The 8,374-nt window shown below is 42.4% G+C and overlaps 1 pseudogene; it reads right to left on the reverse strand.

Moving 5' to 3' along the window:
• Window positions 1–7,929, reverse strand: part of LOC106733399 (40S ribosomal protein S3a pseudogene) — an 11,194-nt pseudogene extending 3,265 nt beyond the window's left edge.
• Between the last annotated feature and the right edge of the window lie 445 nt (window positions 7,930–8,374).

The following is an 8,374-nucleotide window of genomic DNA, read 5'->3' on the forward strand; positions in this document are numbered from 1 at the left end:
GTATGACAGCTATAATTTGTTCCTTCACTCCCCTTTTTATGGACACCTGGTCTGTTTCCATTTCTTTTCCATTTATGTTGTTTATTTCATTCTGGAGAGAGAGAGACAGATACCCTCGAGGGTCTTATCACCCTGTAATCTTCCCTCTAACCTTTACAGCCAGCCAGGATCACAGGGGAGTGGACAACCTGGTGTGTTCAGGTCAACCTGCGATCTGAACCCGGGTCTCAGGTGACTTTAGCACTGTGGTGCCACGCTTCCTGCCTGCTCCACCACACCGAGCCGTGTTCCTAATTTTTAAAATGTTCTATAAAAAGTTGCTATGGACATACTGGTACAGGTCATTGTGTGGACATATTTTATTCTCTGGGGTAAATACTTAGGCTGGATCTACAGCATTACTTAAATGGTTTTCAGATGATGGTTGCGCTGTAGCTCAGAATCCCCACGCTTCGACCCCTCACCCACCTTTTCTCCCCCTTTCTCTTTCTCTATTTTCTTCTTCCTTTTCCTCTGATTACCTTTTTCTTTTTTCTCTAAACCATGAATCCTTTCTCCTATTTATCCTCTTTCTCTTGTCTCTCCTAACAGGATATGATGTTTTGTGATCATTTTCTTTCTGTCCTAAAAACTCTTCCAGAGAGAGGCAGAAGTGTTGATGAAAAATGCTTGGTTTCTAGGCTGCGTTTGAGAGGTGTCTCTGCTACTTCGTAGCAGGGTGAGTTACTGCACTTCTGTGAGCTCCAGGCTCATTAATAGTTCATTTGTCCAAGACGTTGGTAAAGACGCCACTGGAGTCCTTTTCGAGTTCTATCATCCTGTGAATCTATGGTTTCTTTTTCTAAAACCAAATCTGGCAGGGAGCCAAGAGACAATCAGACAGCAGATGAAGATAGTGGGGTAGAACTGGAGAGGACAAACAAGAAAAACAAATGGACTTCTTTCCTGCTATTTGTCCCGTGAACAATGGCACTCTCTGGGAGGAGGCCAGCCCCAGCCCATGGTTCCGTTTCTTCCTGCACTCTTGGTTTTACGTCAGGCACTCTTCTGGGCCTAGACTTGTCCTCTCGTGCTGTGTTCACCATCTTTCATTCCCCTTCTTTTTGTAGATTTTTTTAACTTAATTTTATTTATCATCATCATTATTATTATTATTTAAAATTTGACCAGAGGAGCCAGCAGATGGTGTAGTGGTTATGTTGCTGGACTCCCACATAGCCGACCACGGTTCAAGTCCCAGACCTGGTGGCTTGAAGATCACACCAGGTACATGTGCAAGGGTGCCCAAGATCCCAGGAGGAGAATGGAGGAGAAAGGACTGTGGCATGGCCATCAGCCCTGGGGGGAGGGTGATTTCTCACTTTCCCTCTCACTGCCTTGGTCTCTATCTCTCTCTCTCTCTCTCTGGTGAACACATGCACCCTAAGGTAATGACCTCTTTGAAAATTTATTTTTGACCAGAGAGAGACAGAGGGAAAGTGAGAAAGCAAGCTGCCAGGTCCAGGATTGGAACTGCTGTCAGTCATGTGGGAGTCCAGCACCTTTACCATTACACTACTTCTGGTCCCATGTCTATCATCTTTCCTGTTCCTTCAATGATACATGTTAGTTCTATGCTCCAGAGATGCTCATTGATCCCTTCAAGACAGCATTGTAAGCCAACTTATGCCGATGAACCAATGAGGAAACCAGAGGAGGTCTTTTCTTGCCCAGGTAAGTTTCTGCAACTTAATAAGGGTTTTGTGGAAGCAATGCACTCATTTTTAATTTTTAAATTAAATTTTTTTTTTTTTAATTTCAGAGAGAGTTGGTTTTTTTTTTTTTTTTTTTTTTTTTGCTATAGGGGCCATGTGCTCGCCTGAGAGACAGAGAGAGGCAGAGAAACAGAAAGCGACATCACCAGGGGGATGGCCACACCGCAATTCCTTTTCTTTTGTTCTCCTCTCAGGATTCTGGGCACACATACACATACACCCAGCATGAGTTTTAAGCTGCTGGGTCCAGAACTCAAACCACAGCCGACTATATGAGAATCCAGTGATGTAACCATTATGCCATCTGCTGGTCCCAGTAATGCACTCATCTTAATTGCACAATCCAGAGGAAGAAGACGAATGATTGGAGGTTTAGGGCTGGCTATATGGTGAGTTTCTCTTGAGCACACAGGGTTGTGCATTTGAGATTCTCTTCATACTGCACAAGTACTGTTACTATGTGATCTGAATTTTATCATATTGCTTCAATTCCAAAATTTTATCCTGCCATTCTCAAAAGTACCCTCATACTTAACCAGAACACATATCCCAACATAAGTTTGCCTCGGTAAATGTGGCCTCTGGGCATGTTTGTGGATGTCATTTTTCAGCATGTGTGGTCTTTCCAGACTTTGTGTATTTCTTACCCTACAGCCATAATCACATATGTGCTGTTTCAAAAAGGGGATGTTCCAGCCTGAATTTAGAGAAGGTTTAAATGAAAGGAGAAACTACCAAAGAAAAAGAGAGAAATATTAAAAAGAAAGAGAGAGGACAGAATGAAAGGAAGAGGGAAACGATGGAATGCTGGCAAATAGAAAGATAAAGAGAGAAAATGGGAAGTATGCAAAGAAAAGATAAAATTATCAAAAGAGAGTATTTTATGCTAAAAAAGAAAAAAATTCTTGGCTAAACTCGAAATTTTATCCGGAGCCAGACTTAGGAAAAAACCCTAAACCTTGAGCCATAGCGCCCCCTGGCAACCTAATGGAATCACGTTATGCATCTTCAGCTCTCTTGTGTATTTTGATGTTCTCAAACTACTCACATTTCATTTCACAACAAACACAAATTAATTATAGTTCAAAAGGAGCAGAGTTAGGCTTTCAATTCAAGCTCTCAGCAATCACATTAGTGATTATTTTTCTGTTTCTAATATACCAATTAAGCTCATTGAATTTCAGCTAATTAAGTTACTTTACTCAAAGATAAGAGAATCATAACATACACTAAAGATGGATGAGTTCTAGCTTTTAAATACTTATCTCTTGGAGGTTGGGATCTTCGATTTCCTATGTTATACCAGTAGATTGAACCTCCTGAGCCATTTACAGGAAAATAAAAAGGCAGTTCTAAGACTGCCAGTCTTCATCAGACACGTGTTACCACCGTGACTTTAAGACCCTGACACACACCTGTGGGCACCAGAGCGCACACATGCTTTGAAAGAGGCCCAGATGTAGCTGAAAGCTACACTATACCTCTTATCACTGTCATCTAAAACTCCATTGCAGCAAGAAAGGGAGGCCTTGAAACTGCAGGTGTATTTATTTAGGAGTCACTTGATGTTTAACCCCTAGGAAGAAAAGCTTTGGAAGACAGAGCAAGCAGAGGTTCTAACTTTGTGAACTGAAGATAATATAAAGTTTAAGATAAGGAGGAATGTCAAATAGATGAAGTCGGGATCAAACCCCTGAGAGCCAGGGTTTAGGTATAAAGAGAGGAAAGCAGGAGAGGAAGAGAACCCAGTCAGCAAGGCTGGTGGGCTGGGGTGGGGGTGTAGAGGGGAATTGAGGGAATCTGGAAAAGCTAGAAAGGGATGCCCATGTGGCGTTACAGTTCAAGCGTGGGTAGAGAGAAAACCCCGTTCTCTACGTTCCCACCATAATTAATTAACTCGTTTTTTTGCTAAATCCCAAGCAAGTCTACCCAAAAACCTACTTGAAAAAGGGCTCTTTTAATTCATTTTAAAATGTAAGTTTTCTGTTTTTAAAAGACATTGACCTACAAACTAGTCACACTTTGAATATGGGCTACTCAAGAAGAGGCAATTTCCTATGGTTGAGAAATGCCCATGAGGAAGGCATCTGTAAGCCTTCAGCAGCTGGTATTCCCAGAAGCTGAGGATAAACACATTGGCACTGAGTAGGGAAGGTGGGTGAGCACCACATACCCGTGACAGTCCACCCCTTGAGCTGCTCAGGTCCATTTACTTTTTTGTTGTTGTTGTTGTTAATAAGAGACAGAGCCTCACTATTTTGCTCAGGCTGGTGTTGAAGTCATGGTCCTGTCTCAGCCTCTAGAGTAGCTGGGGTATAGACACAAACCTCAATTTACTTCTAACGGTAAGTTTGTCCTATCTGGAAATAGCTCCTCTAGAATTCTGGTTGGTCTTGATTCCTGAGGAACTTAAAGGAGGAGTTAGTAGGATGCTCTACGGCCCCTGCTGCTACAGTTGATCTCAAGGCTGTGGCCATGGCTCATCGCCCACCTCCTCTACCACCCATTCTATTGGGTTGTCAGGAAATTGGGTTGTCATATTTTTTTCTATGCAAATATGCGTCATGACTTTTCTGATAACCCAATAGGTTTCTCTTTCCTTTGGCTAGCATTCTGCTGATCCAGGTGGCTTGCCCAGTTAAGCGATTCTGACCCAAACACGTGAAGGATGTAAGCTTCTGGTTACCTTGCTCTGCTTAGGTTTTGTCTAGTGAGTGTGTCCATGTACCTTTTATATTCAGCATGGGAGGACCAAGAGATGTTCCAGCGGATCACCTGAGTATCGAACAGTCAGCAGCTCTAGTTACCTGCTTTCTAGTGATGATTAGAGGCATTTTCACTACTTATATGATGACTCCTTTTCTTACATGTTGGTCTCTTGGCACAAGGATTTTGAAGCACTGAATAGCAGCCTGGCTAGAAATTCAACGAGACTCTCTGTGTCTCTATGTGGATGTGTTTTCTTTCTTGGGAATAAGGATCTCTATAGTCACAATGCAGTACAGTTGTTGAGAGGAAGCACAAATCCCCCAAGTGGGTGACTGGGGGAGTGGCGGTCATTGGGGCCATTCCTACTTCCTTCCTGTGGTTCCCAGAGTAACATATGAGGGTTGCTGATCATGGAGGATGGTGCCTCATGCTCACAGGGTATCATCTCTAAGTTGATGCCTCAGCCACATCTTTAAGAGGCCATGCCACTGCTCTAGTAGACCAGTAGCTGCATGTTACCATAAGATGGGACAGGACCAGTGGATCTCAGGATCACATACCCGTCACTATGGCCTTTGCTATAAAGTGGGTCTGTTGGTTGCATTTTGTTGTAGTTTTATTGATCATTATTATTTAATTTTCTACAGGGCACATGAACTCACCAGATACATACGTGTGTGTGTGTGTGTGTGTGTGTGTGTGTGTAGAGAGAGAGAGAGAGAGAGAAAGAAAACAAGTTGCCATGTACAGGGTGTCCAGGACTTGAACCATGGTTGGCCATGTGGGAGTCCAGTGCCTTAACCACCATGCCATCTGCTGGCACTGTAGTGGCAGATTTTATTTAAATGGATAAGACACTTTAAATCCCTGAGTAATGGTGCTGCCCTGAGGCACTGAGGGCTGGAGAGGAAGATCCTCCTCTGGAATTTATGTCGTTCTGCAGGGTAGAAGGAGTCCAGTGTAGTCAACCTGCTACAAAGTGGTTTGTCTCCTCAAAGGAGAGGGCCAGTTGTGGCTGACAGTCTGGGCAGCAGCAGCAGCAGGAGCTGAGTCAGCCTTAGTGAGAGGGGAGCTGTGTACACGCAGGACCCCACCTGTCAGACAGGAACGGTCATGGTGGAGAGGCTGGGGCCACATGTATCTAAGAATGATCCACGTGGTTGGCTATTTCAGTATTTATTCCTTTAAAATTTTATTTTGTTGTTCACATTTATTGTAGTATTCCATTCTATATATCACAGTTTATCTGTTCAACTATGGATATTTAAGTTTGTTTCCACTTTTTTTGTGTGTGTGTGTGTCTACTATGAGTATTTACATAAAAATCTTGAAAATCTGTATTTTTAATAATCTCAAGTGAGTCCTAAACATATTCAAGTTGGAGAACCTGTCTGTTGAGGTGATTGCTCACAGGGCTGGCAGGTGGTGTGGTGGTTAAGGCATTGGACTTCCACGTGACTGACTGTGGTTTGAGTCCCAGATCTGAAACCTTGCTTTTTCGCTTTCTCTTTCTCTGTCTCTCTCTAGTTAAGTTTAAAATAATAATAATAATAATAAATTAAATAAATAAATACATCTTTAAAAAAAGATGACTGCTCACGTTTTTCCTTGAGAGATTGAAGGAGATGTAGTTCAGGGTGCTGTGTCTGACTAAGCAGCCATTGGGGTGTGCACTTGAACTCCTGTTTCACTAATCTCTACTTTGTTCCCAAGACTAAGTACTTACCTTGAAATCAGACTATGGGAGCGAGGTGCTAGATCTGATTCTGATTTCTTGGTCATCAAGATGAAAAGAAGTTAGACTGGGGCTGGCAGGTGGTGTGGTGGTTAAGTGTGCTGGACTCCCACATGACTGACCGCGGTTCAAATCCTGAACCTGGTGGTGTGCTTTCTTACTCTCTCTCACTTTGTCTCTCTCTTGGCAAATTAAAATAAATAAATAAAGCTATATAAAATATTTTTTTTTAAAAAGAAAAGAAGTTATGCTTTAGTGGAGAATTCTCATTGTCCTGGAAGAAAAAAGGTATCAGTGTCTTAGGAAAAGCAAAGCAGGTCTGAAACCCTTATTCTTTGGATGTCTCAGATTTCTTCCTCCCTTCCTTTCTCTCTCCCTGTCTCCCAGCTTTAATCCACCTGTCTTAAGGCCCCCCTCCTCCCCCACACACATTTCTTTGCTTCTCCTCTTCTTTTCTGTGCTAATTTAAATTTGACTTTAATTTACTTTGCATATGCAAACAAGACTCTAAAGGAGATATAACTGGATTGAAGGCTATATATGCTTTAAATTCAGGCCAGTACTGCCAGTTCTCCTCTCAAATAGCTTTACTAGTTTGTAGGTGGTCATGTTCTTAATTTCTGTGGACCTTTGTTTCTTCGATAATAGCCATCTAATATAGTAAATAGTTTAGAGTAAAAAATAGACATTTAGTGTAGTAAAGCACACTATGTGAGATTGCTGAGGTGGTTAAATGAGACAACAGAGGCCATAGTGCTGGAACGTAGGTGGCCCTTGTCATCTTTATGCCTTAGAATCAGGTAGAAGAAACATACGTTGAGTCTCATTTTGGAGATTGAGAGTAGTCACAACTCTCTTTGTTGGATCTCTTTATATTTGGTACACTTCAAAGGATGAAAATTTGGGGGCTGGGTTAGTTACACTAAACAAAACAAAACACTCAAACATGGAAGGAAGCCAAAAAGATGGTGGTGTGATTTTTTTTTAATTGCCAGAGGGCACGTGCACTTGCAAAAGAGAGAGAGAGAGAGAATGGAATGGGTGGAGAAAGCACCCCCTAGTGGGGCACGGTAATGCCCAATACCTTCTCCGTTTCTCCAACCTGTAGAGATTTGGGGCACACATGAACATGGACCCCACGTGTTTTTCAAGGTGGGGCTGGGATTTGAACGCCTGTGGGATCAGGTGCCCTTAATCACTAGGTGATGAGGCCAGCCCATTGGCATGCTTTTTATTGTTATGCTTCTACTTCGCTTAACACACCTGTCTAAGGATCATCTGACTCTTCTGGCAAATGTAACTTTATTTCACTACCTATCTACTAATGATTGGCCCCAAACACTGTAACAAAAGCTTGAAGTTGATATGTAGAAAAGTGACAAGTATAAAAATTATTTTCGTCCAATAGCAATGCGAATGATTCTTGTTTACTAGAGAAACTAATCTCAAAGTAACCCAGCCACAGTGGTGCATGCTGCAAGTTGCTCTCCACAGGCTGAGACCACGTGGAAGACCTGGGTTCGATTCCTCGGCCAACCTAATGGCTGGACGTGGTGACAAGCATGTGTGGAGGCTGAGGCAGAAGATAGTGACAACAGACCCTGTCTTTAAATAAAAAAGAAGAAAGGACTACACATTGGTTTTGTGAGTTTCGTGTTTAAGCACTTTATCCTAGTCTCACCTTTCATAGGTTATAGGCATGTCCAGTTCTCGGATTGGCCTTCGAATCATTTTGTCATTCCATTGGTTCCCTCATTAACGAGCTAAAGAAAAACTTTGACGTACGCTCATGTGTATGTTTTTTAGCACTTTGAAAATTATGCTTTTACAGTATTCAAGATCCAACCACGCTTGCAGATGGATTCTCTTTTGGGGGCTTTCATTTAATTGTGTTCTTTTGAGTTGTCTCCAAATTCTCTGTGGCTCTGGAGAGTAATTAAATAATTACTCAAGTGAAAAGAGAAGTTCTCATGCCAAATCTCCTGCATCACTCCTTCAGTCCTCAGCCTAGATTTCAAATACTTTGGCAACATCCCGTCATCCTTCTGTCGTATCCGAACACGCCGTAATGTCCCTCCCAACGCGCTTCTCACACACCATGGGAGTTGCCTGTTGTCTCTTTGTCTGTGAGTTCCTTGAGAGCACAGGCCATAATTTCAGTTTTCATCCCCAGCTT

The sequence above is a fragment of the Tupaia chinensis genome, unplaced genomic scaffold (genome assembly GCF_000334495.1).
Source record: "Tupaia chinensis unplaced genomic scaffold, TupChi_1.0 Scaffold000010_1, whole genome shotgun sequence".
In the NCBI taxonomy this organism is placed as follows: Eukaryota; Metazoa; Chordata; class Mammalia; order Scandentia; family Tupaiidae; genus Tupaia; species Tupaia belangeri.